The sequence below is a fragment of the Psammomys obesus genome, unplaced genomic scaffold (genome assembly GCF_907164565.1).
Source record: "Psammomys obesus unplaced genomic scaffold, mPsaObe1.curated_primary_1811, whole genome shotgun sequence".
NCBI classification, from domain to species: domain Eukaryota; kingdom Metazoa; phylum Chordata; class Mammalia; order Rodentia; family Muridae; genus Psammomys; species Psammomys obesus.
In genome coordinates, this window is record NW_026587216.1 from 8636164 (window position 1) to 8655575 (window position 19412).

The 19412-nt window shown below is 37.5% G+C and overlaps 1 protein-coding gene across 1 annotated transcript in view; it reads left to right on the top strand.

The window, feature by feature from the left end:
* The window catches only part of LOC129673534 (potassium/sodium hyperpolarization-activated cyclic nucleotide-gated channel 1), a 187575-nt gene that overhangs the window by 72432 nt on the left and 95731 nt on the right, over nucleotides 1-19412 (top strand). The gene's annotated exons all lie outside the window — the stretch shown is intronic.

The following is a 19412-nucleotide window of genomic DNA, read 5'->3' on the forward strand; positions in this document are numbered from 1 at the left end:
ATTTTCCTGCAGTGAGAATCCCTCTGTTTGGGTGAGAAACGGATGGTGGAGACAAGCTAGTCAGTCCTAGGGGCAGAAAGCCAGAGCTTGTGGATCACGAAATGACTCCTCCCTGCAAAGGCTGTGACCATTCCTAATCAGCCCCATGGAACTCAAGCAGGGTATGCCTATTGTGTCACGTTGTTCTCTGGCTTACCCGAAGTCTTGTTTAATTTCATTACCACTTAATTCCTCCAGATATTTTTCACACAATGTTGTTAAGGATTTCACAAACAAAGGGATGTCAGTAGCAGTAAATACACTTTCAGGAGGTGAGGAATTGAAATACAGCTTAGTGTTAACAGCACTGGTCCAGCTTGCCCAGAATTCAGTTCCAAGCACTAGGGGGAAATGTGGTGAATATCAAAACAATAGAAAATTTACAGCAGATTTTAGAAAAATTGAAAGTAGGTGTGATTATGTTGAGATGTGTTATGTTTGCGTGTGTGTCAGGTACATGGCTATGTACACACGTGCAGGTGTGATTGCCTAGGTGCACATGTCTTCCTCTATGATTCTCTACCTGGTTTTCTGAGAAACAGACCTCCAAGTTTACCTTTTCTCTGGCTGCCATGTTAGGATGGGAGGCGCTCACTGCGATGCCCAGCTTTGGGTGCTTGGAGTCTGAACTCAGCTCAATTACTGCATCATCTCTCCAACTCCCTGACAGTTCTCCTTACTGAATCCAGCTGCTCCTCTGAGGGGGACCCATTATCCCTGCCTTACACAAATATGCTGGAGAAAACACGGATTTGGCAAAACCAATACACAAATCGGCTATTTCCCTCTTCTACAAGAAATTCAGATGACTTGGTTCTAAACTTCAAGAAAGTGATGAAATATGTATGCAATTATCACAATATTCATTTGTAATAGCATTCTGAATAATAGCACACAAAATAGCAATAATCAAATCTTACAAAATAGAAAATCATTTTATTTCCAGCCTTATTTTACATACCACCTAAAATCTAAACCTGCACGATGTTAAAGAATCAAAACTTTGAAGTGTAGTATTTTAGAAAGGAGTCTGAATGCAGCTCAGCCGAATAACAGTATCTCTCCATTTGATATGCTGTTACCTATCTGATAATTAGTGATGCTCAAATCCCAGGAACACAAATGTGTTTTTAGCCAAACATGTCAGATTTTTTTTTAATCCCAGCAATTTCAATAAGGAAATCGCTTCTGTTTAGATATGTTTTGTTTGTGTTTGTTTGTTGTGTTTGTTTCTCAAGTCTCAATTCAGAAAAAACAAACAAAACAAAAACCTGAGATCAAGAAATATCAAATCATATTCCACACTCACAAAACTAACAAGCTGAGCGGCAATGATGTTAACTACAGTCTTATATTGCAGGCCATTATGCTTAAAATATCTAGAAGATCAAAGAGTTTCTTCTTTAAAGAGTTTTGTGAATCGGGTGGTTTTTGTTATCACCCAAAAGACACAATCTAGCATCCTACCTGGGAAGATAGAATTTTTATTACAACATTTCCTATTCATGCCTACAATTTGATGCTGAAAAGGTCAAATATTGGATGAGTATCATGGCTATAGTCTCCCATAATTAATCACTGTATTTTGTAAGCCATGATGTCCGATAAGTGAGAAAATTAGGGGTGGGTGGGTCTGAAAATAAGCCATGTTCCCCTTGAAAACGTCAGCTCTGCCAGGTTTGCATGGATGCTTTAAGCTTTGTGTTTTCACTTTATGATAATAAAGTTATGGCTATTTTGATCTAAATTAGCATTTCACAAGCTTCACATTGCTTTCCTTTGATTGCATTTGCTATAGTGAAGGCATTTTTGAGGTATCTGTCGTATTATAGCCATCCATCAGATGTTCACATCTAATTTTTATATTCTTGAGTATTAGCATTGAATGGAGCTTTTAAAGTACCTCATACTTCATGGAAATTTAAACTAAGATTTCCTCCAGCAAAATCCTAAAGGAATAGGGAGTGTATCAGTGGACTGGGAGAGGGGCAAGGGAGAAGGGGGAGAGAGGGTGGGATTGGGAGAGGATGAGGAGGGGCTATAGCTGGAATACACAGTAACTAAATTGTAATTAAGAGAAAAAATAAAAAGAGGATTTAAAAAGTGGAGAAATTGGAGGTTAAGTGGATTAAATTTTTTTCCAGGCTAAAAAGCAATCTCTGTTTTAGAAAATAGTTATAATAAATTTCATGTATTTTTTTATAGCAAGTTCTTATTGGCTTCTCAGAAGTGTAAATTCTCCTCTTCCATTAAATGACGAGGCTGGAAATACTTCTTGGATTTATAAAAGTAATAAAAGGGTCTTGTATATTTTGCTATTTATAAAATATTGGTGAAAATGTTTACTCATTTTTCCAGATACTCTTACTATCTGAAAATATCCCATGTTACTTTAAATGGATAAATATGAATAGTGTTTACATAGTGTCATAGAATTAAAAACCCAATTTCAGATTTTTAAATGATGTACTTATGTTTTAAAATTAAATTTTTATTATTTCAGGGAATTAGTGTAAAATTATTATATTAAAGGAGAGGTGAAGGCAGTGAGACATACCGAAGTTATGAGAACATAATCAGAGTGACAAATTGCCAAAAAGTTTAAACATAAATGGTAAATTAGCTGAATTTTTAGAAATGTTTTACCATACTTGTCTTGAATCTGTTGTTACAGTTGGACTTTCTTTGACACTAGGCTAATGGCATTGATCTCTACCTCCATTTCCATAAAAGCATGTACACCAGTCAGGCAATCTCTGAGAATGTTTTATTTATGTCCAACAAAAGACTGAATTATTTTTACCTCATGGCGGGAGGATTTTTGCTTGGTTTGTTTTATATTATAAGTTTCTATTAGTTTTAAGGACTTATAGAATTTTTCCTTTTTTTTGAGATAGACACACAATTTATTTTATATACAGAGTAAAATCTTAACTGAATATTTGATATTTCAGGCTGTACACTGTGTTTTTCAGAGTTAACCAACATTTTGAGTAGAAAATTGTTAATGTAGAGAATATCACCTTCAATAAATATTTAGCACAAAATGGCACAGGTATATTTTGGGCTATTTGAGAAATTGTTGCAAGTTCTGTCCTAATTCTAAGCTAAAAGTCATTTAATATTTTTTCCTTCCTTCCTCTTTTCTTTTTAAGAACAAATCTCTTTTATTGAAGTGAACATTAACACAAGAAAGATTAGCTCCCCACCTTAACAACAAAAGCAATATTATGTTGAACTAATGGCATTTAGTTATATTAAGAGAGAAAAATCAGCACATTGTCTTTGGATAGGATAAGTTTAAAAGGCCTTAAAACCAATTATAGCATTGCACAGTAATAAAATTTACCTCACATATATTCACTTTACATCCCAAAGATGCCGACCACCTCCTCTCCTCCAGATTCCCTGCTTCCCCTTCCCTACTCCCTTTCCCCCAAGGAAAGGGGATCCCCCCCCCATATTAATCCTCCCCAGCACATCAAGTCACATCAAGACTGAGGCCAGGCAAGGCTGTGCTGCCAAGGGGAACTGATCCAAAAACAGGCAATAGAGTCCACCACATTAGAAAGAGCCCTCCTCCCATCCACTCTCCAGACAATCCATGTGATCTGAAAAACATTTTATTTCCAACAGTGCCAGATTTTATAGGGCATATACTTTATTAAAATACCGTAATGGAAAATGCTTTTATTTCAGTAAATACTAATCATATTGCTATTGTTGGAATTCTTACATAAATTAATACTGAGAAATCAAATAAAGTTGCTTTACTCTCTGGAATAGCACTTTATGACTTTATAACAATGGTCCATTACAGGAAAACACTGTATGATTCAGAATGGCTCAGGACAACTGTGAATAGTGGCTATGTTCACAGCACATTCACATACTCCGCTTTTTCTCCGGAAGAGGAAATAACATTTAATAGAGTTCTAGTTTTAAATGGAGTAAAGGAACTAACCTTACTTTATACAAGCAGCAGGCTATCTTGCTCTCTTAGTGCCAAGAAATCTTCTGAATATACAAATGTGCATAAAAGATTTGCTTGTAATGCGTTGCTGCTGTGTTAGTCAGCTTTCCGTCAGTGTAATAAATTCCTGAGCTCTTTAACGTATGCAGAGGAAAAGTTATTTGGTTCATGACTATTCTGGTTTTAGAAGTTCTGAGTCATGATCAGTCAGATCCATTGCCATTGGACCTCTGGTGAGATAGCATTATCACTGTCAAACGTGTAGTAGAGAAAGGAGGGCAGCAGTCAATCTTCTGGCCAGGAAGCAAAGAAGAAAGTCCCAATGTGCCACTACACACTTCAGGAGTTCGTCTAAAATGGCTTAAACTCCTGCCAGGCTCCACCTCTTCAAGGTATTCTATCTCCTAGCGTCTCCCTTTGTGGGGCACAAGTCTTTAACCATCTTATCTGTGGGAGAATGCAACATCCAAACTGTGACAAATATTATATATATATATATATATATATATATATATATATATATATATATATATATATATTACAAAAAACGTTATGGAGACTTTTATGAAAATCAGAAAAATACATCAGTAATTGAATCAGTTTTGGTTGTAGAAATGTACTCATTCTGATTCAGCTTACAAAACTTTTAATCTGGCCGTTCTCTTTGATTTCTTTCATATCATTTTATCTAATAGAAGACAAAACCAAAACTTAGTGCAAGGTTTGCTTTAAGAAAACAAAAGAGTGCTTCTTCTATGCATAATTGGCCACCTCAGCAGGTGAAAGTGTGCCAAGTAATGTTTCAGATGAAAAGGATGGTGCCATACAGAATGGTGGATGGGGGAGGAAGACTACGGAAGTTTTCAGCATGGATGAATCCATGGTTATGATAGTTAAGAGAAATATAGATCCCTGCGTCAAGTGCTGGTACATTCCGAAGAATAATAAACCATACCAAATGGTAGAGTGGCACTGGTGATAATGGAAGCCTGCTCATTAAGAATTCAGCAGGCTGGCTTCATCCCTGACATTTACTAACTAGATGTAAAACCTGTGAAAATGAATTCGCCACTCTGGGCTTCTTCTTCTCATCTGTGAAATGAGAGGATTGGAAACAATTATCTCCACGGCGCCCTCAAGCTCTCTGTGTCTCTTTTATACTAAGTACATGTTAATCTCACTGACATGAGCCAAGAGACACTTAGAATGTCTTCTGGGTCATCTTTATGCACATAATCCATTAATGAGTAGTACTGGCCGGGGACATAGTGCAGAAACCACTTTTCCTAGAATAACCTGACCGTTTTTATTCTATACAAATGACCTTAATTACTTATGCCAAGAGTTATTTCTCAAACTAAATACTGTCATTCTTATACCACCCTCTTTGGTGACTTTATTTCCACCAGCTTTGCTCTGTAGAGTTGCAACTTAATTGGCTGTGCTGTTACATATATTTAGTGACAGCCAATCACACAGCCACCTGGTATTTCGAACACAGAATAAGAAATAATTAAACTAAAATTCCCCTGAGTCATAGGAATATGTGTCAACACGTAGATACAAGGAATGTTTGCATATTTTTGCCTTTTCAAATATGTAACATTTTTAATTGGCTTTACCAAGAATCAACAACTGTGCTCAAGGTTTGTTTTTGCAAGCACTCTAATTACAAAGACTGCAAAGAATAGGTTGCAGGTGATTCTTCACAAAACAGGCCTCCAAAGAAATTGGAAAGTTACAGGGAAAATAAAGAAGAGAACAAAAAGATATCAGATGGCAAAGGAGCTAAAGAAATTCCCACAGCAAAGGATTGAAAGAAAAGCAAAGGCAAGGAAAGGAGTGAACAAACCAGGACACTATAAATTTTAGGGTCATAGGGGATGAGAAATTAGCTGAAAACAGCAGGAAAAGCAATTCAAAATTGGGAATAATCCGGCAACAACTACTAGAGTTGGCATAAAGAATGCTGCTTCCAGTTATTGTGATGAATCAATCTTGACGAAAATTTCAGTTATGTTCAATATGCTCCACTTACTGTGCCATGAGGACAAAGGTAGAGGGTGAGTCTTAACTAATAGAAATGCCTGCTGTCAATTGCAAAGCCCTCCGACTGTGGCATCCAGGAAACACGGGCAGTGTTTTCACATCCGTAATACTTTAAGAGCGTAATGTATTTATAGGCGCTTTCATCATCAATGCATCTGTTGAACTTCCTTTGCACATTGTGCTTCACAGCCTTGTTTGTGCCTTTGCAGTAAGTTGTTTCTCATTCAGGTGATCATAACCCAGGAAACTGGCATTCATTTAGCACTGGTATATGCCACATCCTACTTTATTCTTCAATTCAGTTTCTTTAATGTGTCATACCATTTTATGACATGAAGAAACAGAGAGGCAAGTTACTATTTGGCATGAAATAAAAAAAAAAATGGGCAGATGTGAAATTTGAATTCACATCTTCTTCCAAACACCTCCTATCAAATATCTTAAGATGTGCCATGGATAACAGTGCTATTCTTACTCCCTAGAAACACATTAATTCTTCAGATTTTGCCAAGAAAAAAAAAAGTTCAAAAGTCATTTATAAATGATCATATTTGTTCTTATTACTGATGATTAACAGAATGAAAAAGTTTCAACTATGTTGGAAAGAAGGCAGGAAATTAAGCTCTAGGCAAATGAGAATGGACATAACTCTCCTGCAATCTTAGGTCCTGTCAAAGACATCTTGCTTCCCTCTACTTTTATTGTTGGATTTCACCATTTTCCTTGATCTACGGTTGTCCACTTTTCCAAAGGCTACAACCTAAGAAAGCGCACACACACACACACACACACACACAAACACACACACACACACTTTGGAATTTTTTTGATGTTATAAATATTAAGCCTTCTATGAATCTGAAATATAGTCTCCTGCCCTTGGCGTGACCCACTGTAGCTCCTAGCTACTTCTGCCTGGTGAAGTGGAACAACTGGATTAGTCATGTAGTTTAGTCATTTTCTGGTCCAGAGTAGGATTTGATATTTTAGTTAGAGTCCTTGTCTGTCCCATTTTTCTTGTATGCCAGACTCCCGAATGCATTCCTCTTATTCTCAAGCTGAGCTGAATATTGAAATCATCTAGAAATGAAAGAATATAATGTCAGTAGCAGCTGATTTTCATTGCCTGCATCACCATTATGCAATAGTTAATATACAGAAATATGGACAATGTTTCAGAGTCTGGGACGCCAGCGAAATTGCTTCTGCTTTAAGCTTTGTGCTTACTCCAGGCATTTCTTTCTCCTTTTTTTCTTTTCTCTTCCATTTATTTATTTATTTACTTGCTTGCTTGCTTGCTTGCTTACTTACTTATTCACTTTACAGCCCGACCCCAGCACCCTCCCTCTTCTTACACCACCCTCTCCTTCTTCTCAGAGAGTAGAGGGTCCCAGAGGGTAGCACACCCACTCCAGGCATTCTTTTACAATCTTCCTAAAGACACACACACAATCATGTGTGTAATGACTCTGGAAGTAGTCGGAAGACCGAATGCTCTTTGGAAGCTTTAAATCATTACAGGAATACTGTCATTTCTGTGATCATTGATCAACACCATGTTAAAAAAGATAGCTTTGCAAAATTCCCATAATGCACATCTCCTACCTACACAGTATTGCCTGATATCTGTATAAAGTATCTCCTTTTTGTTTTTGATTTGGGATTTATTTATATTCTGCGTTATTATCTCAATGGATGTTAGACAACAAAGCATCTCCAAAACATGTATTTAGAGCACTAAATGGCCACAGTTACTGCACTCACCATCTTTTTCTTTCTTCTTTCAGATTGTATGTACATAACAGAGCTTTTATCCCTGATATTCTTATGTGTTTTGCTTAACCATGAGCAACATCCCAGAAGCCAAGGGAAATTTGTGTCATTTCTGCTGTTGCCAACAAATTCCAGAGCCTTATGAGATTGTATTGCTTCCAGTTCTGTGTTTTTGTGGGATTCCTATGTGTGCAAACGTGTGCCTCAATGTCTAAATGTGTTTCTGTTGTTTTTCTTTGACTCTTTTTCTTCTGTTAGTTTGTGTTTTTCTTTTTATATTTTATTTTACTATTATTCTAGGTGCTTGTTTGTTTTTATTCACTTTACATCGCTATTTCTTGGGAAGACTTGTGGAAGAGTTGGGGGAAGGATGAAAGGACCCAGAGGGAACAAGAGCTCCACAAACCAACTGGGTCAGTTAACTGAGGATCATGGGGCCTCACAGAGACTGAACTACTAACCAAAGAGCATGGACTAAACCTAGGCCCCCTACACATATATAGCTGATGGGAAGCTTGATCTTCATGAAGGTCTCCTAACTTGTTTTCTAAGGAGAGAAAAAGGTGTAGATTTGGATATGAAGGGATTTCAGGAAAATTCTGCAGGAGTCAAGAAGGGATACTATAACCGGGATAGAAAATTTAAAAAAAAATCTGTTTTCAATAAAGTGAAAAAAAAAGGATTTCTATAGAAATAAGAAGTGAAAGGGGCAAAGAATTAATATAGATGCAAAATGTCGAAGCAACCAAGAACGTGTGTGTGTGTGTATGTATGTGTGAGTGTGTAGTTTATAGATAGTAGAATGCTTGCTCATATGATAAGAGTCTTTCAGTTTTCAGACAATATGGGGATAGATCAACCACAGTTATTAAAACTAAACAACACACACTACTATCTCTTGTAAACTAAGAGAATAAAAAAATGAATGAAAAGAAGACACACCTGTAATCATAGTAAACAGTAAACCGCTCAAGACAAATAATTTAAAAAAAAAAACATTGCTCATCAAGAAATACCTATGTAAATTTTACTATTTACATACTTGACTGTACTTACATTTAGAACCTACGAGGTATTTCTTACATATTTCTGTATTTTAAAAGTGCAGAAGAATTGTTAAAACTGTGTGTATGAATGTTGTTTTTCTAACCAGACCTGCAATGAATGATATGTTAGCATGGACTCAGGCTTTTCTTTTCTTTTCTTTTCTTTTCTTTTCTTTTCTTTTCTTTTCTTTTCTTTTCTTTTCTTTTTTTTCCCCTTTGGCTTCTTATTTTTTTAATTTTTATTATTATTGTTTATTATTATTAGTTACATTTTATTAACTCTGTATCCCAGCTGTATCCTGCTCCCTTATTCCCTCCCAATCCCACCCTCCCTCCCTCAGCTTCTCCCTGCCCCTTTCTAAATCCACAGATTGGGAAGGACCTCCTCCCCTTTCGTCTGTCCCTGTTTTATCAGGTATCTTCAGGGCTGGCTGCAAAGTCCTCCTCTGTGGCCTAGCAGGACTGCTTCTCCCTTGGGGGGTGGGGAGGTCAAAGAGCCTGCCATTGAGTTTCTGTCAGAGATAGTCCCTGTTTCCCTTACTATGGGAAACCAATTGGTTATTGAGCTACCACGAGCTTCGTCCAAGTAAAGGTTCTAGATTATATCCATATATGGTCCTAGGTTGGAGAAACAGTTTCAGAAAAAAACCATGTGCCCAGATATATTTGGTCCTTGTGGGGCTCCTATCCTTTCCATGTCATACTAACTCCCCTTCTGCCGAAGGTTTGGTTATGAGTTCTTAGTATCTGTTTTGAAACGCTGCTTGGTAGAGTCTTTCAGATGCCTTCTGCGGTAGGCTCCTGTCATATGTCCAATGCACATCCCAATTGTCTAAGTGAGGATTGATCATCTTACCCCATGTCTCTTTCTTGTTTATCTTCTTTAGGTGTATAGACTTCATTATGTTTATCATATCTTATAGGTCTATATAAGTGAGTATATACCATGTGTGTCTTTCTCCTTCTGGGATACCTCACTCAGAATGATCTTTTCTAGATCCCACCATTTGCCTGCAAATTTCATGATTTCCTCCTTTTTGATTGCTGAGTAGTAGTCCATTGTGTAAAAATACCACAATTTCTGTATCCATCCTTCTGTTGATGGACATCTGGGTTGTTTCCAGGTTCTGGCTATTACAAATAAAGCTGCTACAAACATGGTTGAACAAATGTCCTTGTTGTGTACTTGAGCAAATTTTGGGTATATACCTAGCAGTGTATAGTATAGCTGGGTCTTGAGGAAGCATTATACCTAATTGTCTGAGAAAGCACCGGATTGACTTCCAAAGTGGTTGTACGAGTTTATATTTCCACCAGCAATGGAGGAGGGTTACACTTTCTCCATAACCTCTTCAGCATGTGTTGTCACTTGAGTTTTTCATCTTGGCCATTCTGATGGGTGTAAGGTGAAATCTCAGGGTCGTTTGATTTGCATTTCCCTGATGGCTAATGATATTCCTCTACATAGAGTTCTCTGTTTAGCTCTGTTCCCCAATTTTTAATTGGATTACTTGGTTTGTTGCTTTTCAGCTTCTTTAGTTCTTTATATATACTGGATATTAGCCCTCTGTCAGATAAAGGGTTGGTGAAGATTCTTTCCCAATATGTAGGCAGTTGTTTTGTTTTGATGATGATGTCCTTTGCTTTACAGAAGCTTTTCAGTTTCATGAGGTCCCATTTATTGATTGTTGCTCTTAGAGCCTGTGCTGTTGGTGTTCTGTTCAGGAAGTTGTCACTTGCTAGTTAGACCAGCACCATTTGTTGAAGATGCTATCTTTTCTCCATTGTGTGGTTTTGGCATCTTTGTCAAAAATCAGGGGTCCATAAGTGTGTGGGTTTATTTCTGAGTCCTCTGTTGGGTTCCATTGATCCACCATTCTGTTTCTATGCCAGTATCATGCAGTTTTTATAACTGTTGCTATATACTACAGCTTAAGATCAGGGATGGAGATACCTCCAGAAGATCTTTTATTGTAGAGGATTATTTTAGCAATTCTGGGTTTCTTGTTATTCCATATGAAGTTGAGAATTTTTCTTTCCAGGTCTGTAAAGAATTGTGTTGGTAATTTGATGGGAATTGCATTGAATCTGAAGATTGCTTTTGGTAAAATGGCCATTTTTACTATGTTAATCCTGCCAAGCCATGAGCATGGGATATCTTTCCGTTTTCTGATATCTTCTTCTAATTCTTTCTTCAGAGACTTGAAATTTTTTTTCAAACAAGTCTTTGACTTGCTTGGTTAAGGTTACACCAAGGTACTTTATGTCATTTGTGGCTATTGTGAAGGGTGTTGTTTCCCTAATTTCTTTCTCAGCCCTTTTGTCTTTTGTATACAGGAGGGCTATTGATTTTTTGAGTTAATTTTGTAGCCGGCCACTTTGCTGAAGGTGTTTATCAGCTGTAGGAGTTTCCTGGTAGAGTTTTTGGGGTCACTCATGTATACTATCATATCATCTGCAAATAGTGATAATTTGACTTCTTCTTTTCCCATCTGTATCCCCTTGATCTCCTTTAACTGTCTTATTGCTCTAGCAAGGACTTCCAGAACTATGTTGAAGAGATATGGTGAGAGTGGGCAGCCTTGTCTTGTCCCTGTTTTCAGTGGGATTGCTTTAAGTTTCTCTCTGTTCAGTTTGATGTTGGCTATATGTTTGCTGTATATCGCCTTTACTATGTTTAGATATATGCCTTTTATCCCCAATCTCTCCAATACTTTAAACATGAATGGATGTTGGATTTTGTCAAATGCTTTTTCAGCATCTAGGGAGATTATCATGTGGTTTTTTTCTTTCAGTTTGTTAATATGGTGGATCACATTGATGGATTTCCGTATATTGAACCAACCCTGCATGCCTGGGATGAAGCCTACTTGGTCATAGTGGATATTTTTGATGTGTTCTTGTATTTGGTTTGCAAGTATTTTGTTGAGTATTTTTGCATCGATGTTCATAAGGGAGATTAGCCTGAAATTCTCTTTCTTTGTTGGGTCTTTGTGATGTTTAGGTACCAAGGTGACTGTGGCTTCATAGAATGAGTTTGGGAATGTTCCTTCTGTTTCTATTTTGTGGAATAGTTTGAAAAGAACTGGAGTTAGCTCTTCTTTGAAGGTCTAGTAGAATTCTGTGCTGAAACCATCTGGTCCTGGACTTTTTTTGGATGGGAGACTTTCGATGACCGCTTCTATTTCTTTGGGGGATATAGGACTATTTAATTGATTTACCTGGTCCTGATTCAGCTTTGGTAAGTCGAATCAATCAAGAAAATTGTCCATTTTGTTTAGATTTTCAAATTTTGTGGCATACAGACTTTTGAAGTAAGTCCTAATGATTGTTTGGATTTCTTCAGTGTCTGTAGTTATGTCCCCCTTTTCATTTCTGATTTTGTTGATTTGGGTGGTGTCTCTCTGCCTTTTAGTTAGCTTGGCTAAGGGTTTGTCTATCTTGTTGATTTTCTCCAAGAACCAGCTCTTGCTTTCATTGACTGTTCGAATTGTTTTATTTGTTTCTAGTTGATTGATTTCAGCCTTGAGTTTGATTATTTTTAGCCGTCTACTCCTCTTTGGTGTGTCTGCTTCTTCTTTTTCTAGGGTTTTTAAGTGGGCCATTAAGTTGCTTGAATCCGCTGTCTCGAATTGCTTCTTGAAGGCACTTAGTACTATGAACTTTCCTCTTAGCACTGCCTTCATTGTGTCCCACAAGTTTGGGTATGTTGTGTCTTCATTTTCATTTAGTTCTAGGAAGACTTTAATTTCTATTCTTTATTTCCTCCCTGACCCATCTGTCATTTAGTAGCAAGTTGTTCAGTCTCCATGTGTGTGTAGGCTTTTTGCCATTTCTGTTGTTGTTGAGGTCCAGCTTTATTCCATGGTGATCCAACTGGATACAAGGGATTATTTCAGTCTTCTTGTATCTGTTGAGGCTCGCTTTGTGACCAACTATGTGGTCTATTTTGGAGAAGGTTCCATGAGGTGCTGAGAAGAAGGTAAATTCTTTTCTGTTTGGGTGTAAGGTTCTGTAAATGTCTCTTAGGTCCATTTGATTCATGACCTCTGTCAGAGACATTGTTTCTTTGTTTAATTTCTGTTTTGTTGACCTGTCCTTTGTTGAGAGTGGGGTGTTGAAGTCTCCCACTATTAATGTGTGGGGATCTATATGTGGTTTAAGTTTTATCAATGTTTCTTTTACAAGTGTGGGTGCCCTTGTATTTGGGGCATAGATGTTCAGGATTGTGATGTCTTCCTGGTGGAATTTTCCCTTGATGAGTATGAAGTGTCCTTCCCCATCTCTTTTGATTAATTTTGGTTGAAAGTCTATTTTATCAGATATTAGAATGACTACTCCGGCTTGCTTCTTGGGTCCATTTGCTTAGAAAGCTGTCTTCCAACCTTTTACCCTCAGGTAATGTCTATCTTTGTGCCTTAGGTGTGTTTCTTGTATGCAACAGATTGCTGAGTTTTGTTTACACATCCATTCTGTTAGTCTGTGTCTTTTTATTGGAGAGTTGAGTCCATTGATGTTGAGAGAGATTAATGACTAGTGGCTGTTAGATCCTTTGATTTTGATGTTGGCTGTGGTCATAAGGTTGTGTGCTTGGTTGCTTTTTGTTTTGCTCTAGTGAGGAAATTATTTCCTGTGTGTTCTTGAAAGTAGCTAGTTTTCTTGGGTTGTATTTTCCCTTCTAGTGTCTTCTGTAACACTGGATTTGTGTGTAAGTATTGTTGAAATTTGTCATTTTTGTCATTGAATATCTTGTTTCCTCCGTCTATGAGAACTGAGAGTTTTGCTGGGTATAGTAGCCTGGGTGACATCTTTGTTCTCTTTGTGTCTGCATGATATCTGTCCAGGCCCTTCTGGCTTTCATAGTCTCTGTTGAAAAGTCAGGTGTTATTCTAATGGGTTTGCCACTATATGTTACTTGGCCTTCTTCCCTTGCAACTTTTATTTAGTAATTTTTTCTTTGTTATGTATACTTACTGTTTTGATAATTATGTGGCAGGAGAATTTTCTTTTCTGGTCTAATTTATTGGGTGTTCTTTAGCCTCTTGTATTCTTATTGGCCTCACCTTTAAGTTGGGGAAATTTTCTTCAATGATTTTGTTGAAAATATTTTCTGGGCCTTGGAGCAGGGAATCTTCTTTTTTCTCTATTCTATTATTCTTAGGTTTTGTCTTTTTATGTTGTCTTGAATTTCTTGGATGGCCTTTGTCAGGAATTTTTTAGATTTAACATTTTCTTTGACAGATACATCTATTTCTTCCATTGTATCTTCCACACCTGAGATTCTTTCTTCCATCTCTTATAGTCTATTGGTTATGCTAACCTCTGTAGTTCCTGTTTTCTTCCCTAAGTTTTTTCTCTCCACAATTTCCTCCATTTGTGTTTTCTTACTTTTTCCAATTCTATCTTCAGATCATGAGCTGTTTTGTTGATCTCCTTCACCTGTCTGACTGTATTTTCCTGTTTTTTCATAAATTCTTTCACCTGTTTGTTTGAACAATCCTTTGTTTCTTTTATTTCATTCAGTGATTTAAGCATTTTCTCTCTAGAGGCCACAAACTGTTTGGGTGCAACTTCCTCTGTTTCTTTACAGATGGCCATAACCTGTTTGAGTTTATCTTCCTCTAGGTCTTTATGTATTTTATTTGTTTCCTCTGTTATCCTCTTCATGAGCATAGTTGTTAGGTCATCTTCTTGGATTTCAGTTATGCTGGGGTGTCCAGGGCTACTTGCCCCTGGATAACTGGGTTCTGCAGATGCCATATTGCTCTGTCTTTGGTTGGTTGAGCTTTTACACTGGCCTCTACCCATTGGGCTATCTTAGGTCTTTGGGGTTAGTTTCTGGTGGTTCCTGGGGATCTTGTGGTGGAGAGAATCCCTTTGGCAGGAAGATGGTTTTGGGGGTTTCTTAAAAATAAATACTGCCTTGCTCCAAAACCTTTAGAAATAATACTTCTCAAAATGGTTTGCACAAAACCTAGTGTTTTATACATTTAAAAAAATGTGGTCCTTTCTTTTTGAATCAGACACTGTGAGTTCAGTAACTGTATAAGTAAATACCATATTAAATGATTCCTGATAATAAAGAAGATAGATTGATTTAAATTAAAGAGAGATATTTTGAAGAAGTAATCAATAGATTTTAATCAACTGATTGTGTGAAGCTCTGTTGCATGCTTCACATTTTTTTACATTTAAGGTAATACATTAGTATTAGCATCTGATGTGAAGCTTTGTACTGAAATTCAAATATTGTCAATTATATTTTAAAAATTATTCATTGAGATTGAGCCAGGTTACAGGAGTGCATTGGACACATATGGGTTGCCAAAACTACAATTTATTATAACAAAATTTAAAGCTTTAAAAAGGCTTTTATATTTTAAAATATATTCATAGCATAATAAGCAGTCATAACCAATAATAATAAAATAGTAACCCAAATGTCAGTCTACATGAAAAAATGATCCCGTCTGCTACCATTACTGATACCATTGTTTTATGGGAGACATGGCAGGCATGACATTCTTCAAGGCCATTTTTCAGGTGTGTGTAAAGGAACTTAATATACATAGACATTGGAGTAAATTAAGTGGTAAACATGTCAAGCCAAGACTGACCTTGGGCAAAAATTTCTGCTGCTCTGAGCACAACTAAAACACAAACTCAGCATTCTTCCTAAGTGTGGAAGAAATATGTTATATGTGCTGTAGTGAATCAAAGACAATGCTTTGGTGTGGTGATATTTGAGAAGTAATTTAAAGAATACCTTGGACATGAAAGCATGTAGTTGAAGAACTTTCTAGACTGGTGAAACAGAAAGAGCTGAGTAACAATGTCTGAGTTACTTTGTGAAGAAACAGTTAGGAATGCACAAGTGGGAGCAGAAATTAGTGTAGGTCGGGAATTTATGTAGACTCAAAGAAACTGTCCTGAAAACAACAAGAAACCATTAAAAGGTTTTAAGAAAGAGAGCTCAGTAAAATAACCATTTGGAAAAGATCCTGTCTGAATCATGAAAATGAGCTTAGAACTCTGTAGCAAAGGCACAAAACAGAGACACTGTGGGTGTAGTTAAGAAGTTAGTGATGATCAAAGAGCCAGCCACTGAGTTCATGTCAGAGACAGTCCCTATTCCCCTTACTAGGGTAGCCATTTGGAGATTGAGCTGCCATGGGCTACATCTGTACAGGGGTTTGAGGTTATCTCCATGCATGGTCCTTGGTGGGAGTATCAGTCTCAGAAAAGACCCCTGGGCCCAGATTTCTTCATTCTGTTGCTCTCCCTGTGGAGATCCTATTCCCTACAGGACCCCCCTGAGGGGGGAGGAGTCTTACCAGGCCACAGAGGAAGACAATGCAGTCAATCTTGATGAGACTTGATAGGCTAAGGTCAGAGAAGGGGAGGAGGACCACCCTTTTCATTGTGTGTGTGTGTGTGTGTGTGTGTGTGTGTGTGTGTGTAGTTTATAGACAGTATGATGCTTGCTATAGATAGGACTTGGAGAGGGGCATGGGAGGAGAAGACAGTAGAGGCTGGGTGGGATTGGGAGGCAATGAGGGAGGGGGTTACAGCTGGGTTACAAAGTGAATAAACTGTAATTAATATAAAAAATAAAAATTTAAAAAATGATAAATGGGAAAAAAAGTTAGCCATGACTTTAGTGGGGAGATAAGGTGTCTTTGATTGAAATGATAATAGTAAATGTGCAGATAGATAATCATTAAAATCATTTGGCATGTGTAATGTAATATGATTTGGAGATGTCCTATGAAATGAAATGAAGAAAGTGTAATTCAAGGACTTGCTGTTTTAACAAGACTATTGTATTTAACATGTGAAAACAACTGAAATGTGTGTAGGGATATTAGCTTATTAGCAGAACTTTTGCCAAGAATTTTCGAGGCCCTTCGACTCCAAGTATTTCTTAAGCAATTCCAAGTATCACCATTTTTTTAATTCTTTATTAATTACACTTTATTCACTTTATATCCCCCCGTGGTTCCCTCCCTCCTCCTGTCCCAATCCCTCCCTTCCTCCACCCTCTGCATGCATGCCCCTCCCCAAGTCCACTGATAGGGGAGGTCTTCTTTTCCTTCCTTCTGATCCTAGTCAATTAGGTCTCATCAGGAGTGGCTGCCTTGTCCTCTTCTGTGGCCTGGTAATGCTGCTTCCCCCTCAGGGGGAGGTAATTAAAGAGCAGGCCAATCAGTTCATGTCAGAGACAGTCCCTGTTCCTATTACAATGGAACTCACTTGGATACTGAACTGCCATGGGCTATATCTGTGCAGGGGTCTTAGGTTATCTCCATGCATAGTCCTTAGTTGGAATATCAGTCTCAGGAAAGATCCCTGTGCTCAGATTTTTTGGTTCTGTTGCTCTCCTTATGGAGTTCCTGTCCTCTCCAGATCTTAGTGTTTCCCACTTCTTTCCTAAGATTCTCTGTACTCTGCCCAAAAGTTGGCCATAAGTCTCAGCATCTGCATTGATAGTCTGCAGGGCAGAGCCTTTCAGAGGTCCTCTTTTAAATTATATTTTAAAAGCCTTTTGAAAACAGCAAAAATGTGACCAGTGGGGTTTTTTTGTTTGTTTGTTTGGTTGGTTGGTTTGGTATTGTGTAATACTAAACAAGTTGCATTTGCCCCTACCCTTAATTCCTTCAGTTATCATTTTATTTCTATTTTTTTCTACTATTTCACTATGCAGAACGAGGGATACACTTAACACTGACATTTTTCACTTCCCAGCACTACCCACTTTGAAATCATCACAGCCTATTGTGCATTTCCTTCACATTCAGCATGCATGTAAAAGACAAGGTCAATAAAGACTCCCTGAGGCTCAATCCAAGTGTATAGTCTACATTTTCTTAAACATTGAAATTTCAGGACATAGTCAGCCATAACTTAGAATCATTTCTAAATTCCTTATCAGTGTACTTTAAGCTAATATAAAGAAAAAATAGGATTAAAAATAATTCTAGGAATCTTAGGAAATAATTTAGAATGTTGGAAAATGTGGGGGGAGACATAAAGAAAAAGAAGAGAGCACAGGAATGGTCAATAAAGAAACACATAGAAGTGATATGTTAAATAAATGATAAATCTAGTCCAGCATAGATTTTCAAACTTGAATTCAAAGGTACAATATCCAATTCAAGTTTTTAAGCTGAGGATTCTGTAATTGCATCATCAATAAAAATTAAGATGTAAAGTATCATGAAGATTCTTAAAAAAAAAAAAAAAAAAAAAAAAAAGGTTAAAAAAAATACAGAGTTCCTGTGAGCTGGGAACATGGTCCAGAGAGGCAAAATACTTGCCAGATCTGGAGAATCCCTGGCACTTGCTGTGTTATACCCAGTTCGCGAGCCCCCAAAAGATCTACAGGAATCGACTCCGTTGCAAAACACATGAGGGTCTTTTTATTGTAAATTACAAGCTGCAGCTTGGGCCTACACAGCCCCACCGCCGAGGCGGTGGGAGCTGAGCGCACATCCCCAGGTTAATTGGGTGGGTTATAGATTCTGGTCCCTCCCAGCATACCCAAAGCAGGGGCAATTCCTGCCTGGCAAGCATCTATTGGTCAAGATGCTACATTTTGAATCGATTGGCTATAGGAAGGTTCCCAGACCTTTGACCATGACCAGGTGTTCCTCCCTAGGGGGAGGGTCCAGTTTCCTAGCAACCGTATCTCTAGTGGGTGGGCAAAGAATGCAGTGAGGTAGCTCTCCCTTCAGGGCATTACTAACTTTTTTACCACACCTAATCTAGGTCTTAATGATAGCTGCCATTTTATCCTTTGGTCTCTCAGCTGGCCAACCACTTTAGCCAAATCAGGGAGTGAAAGACTTTGTACAAAGATAAAAGGTAGAAAGTTGTTTAGAAAGACATCAACAGAGGCTGCTGACTTCCGTACATTTGTGTGCACAATGTACGTGTACTCGAACACACACGTATTGAGCTTGTGGATGTTCAAGACATATACTCCTTGGTAAATACCCCCAAAGGACCAGACAGCTCGAAATAGAGAATCATCCATTTCCATGTATATCTTTACACGATTCCCAACAGTCAAGTTAAGAAACAGCCCAGATGGTCTTCAACACATGAATGGATAAAGAAAATGTGATATATTCACAGTGGAGTTTTGCTCATCCATAAAGATTGAAATTATATCATTTGTAGGAAAATGGTTTGAACTGAACATAATCATATTAACTAAAGTAATGGGCCCATAAAAAAGTATCCTATTTTCTGTCTTCTGGAAACTAGTTAAAAGGAAAAGAAAGTGAAAGTGGAAGGATGTGGACTGGGGTAAGAGAAGGGGTGGGATGAGTATACTCAAAGTATATCATATGCATGCATAAAACAACCTTTTTTAGACCCATTGCTTTTAAAACTAGTGTGTTGTAATATGATTGATTGCAGGCTTATAATTTTTATAGAGAAAAGATTTGTGAAACTTATATCCCACATACTTTTTGACATGTGTTTCTTAGAGGGATTGTTTCAGTGCAGCCAATATAGAGGTTATA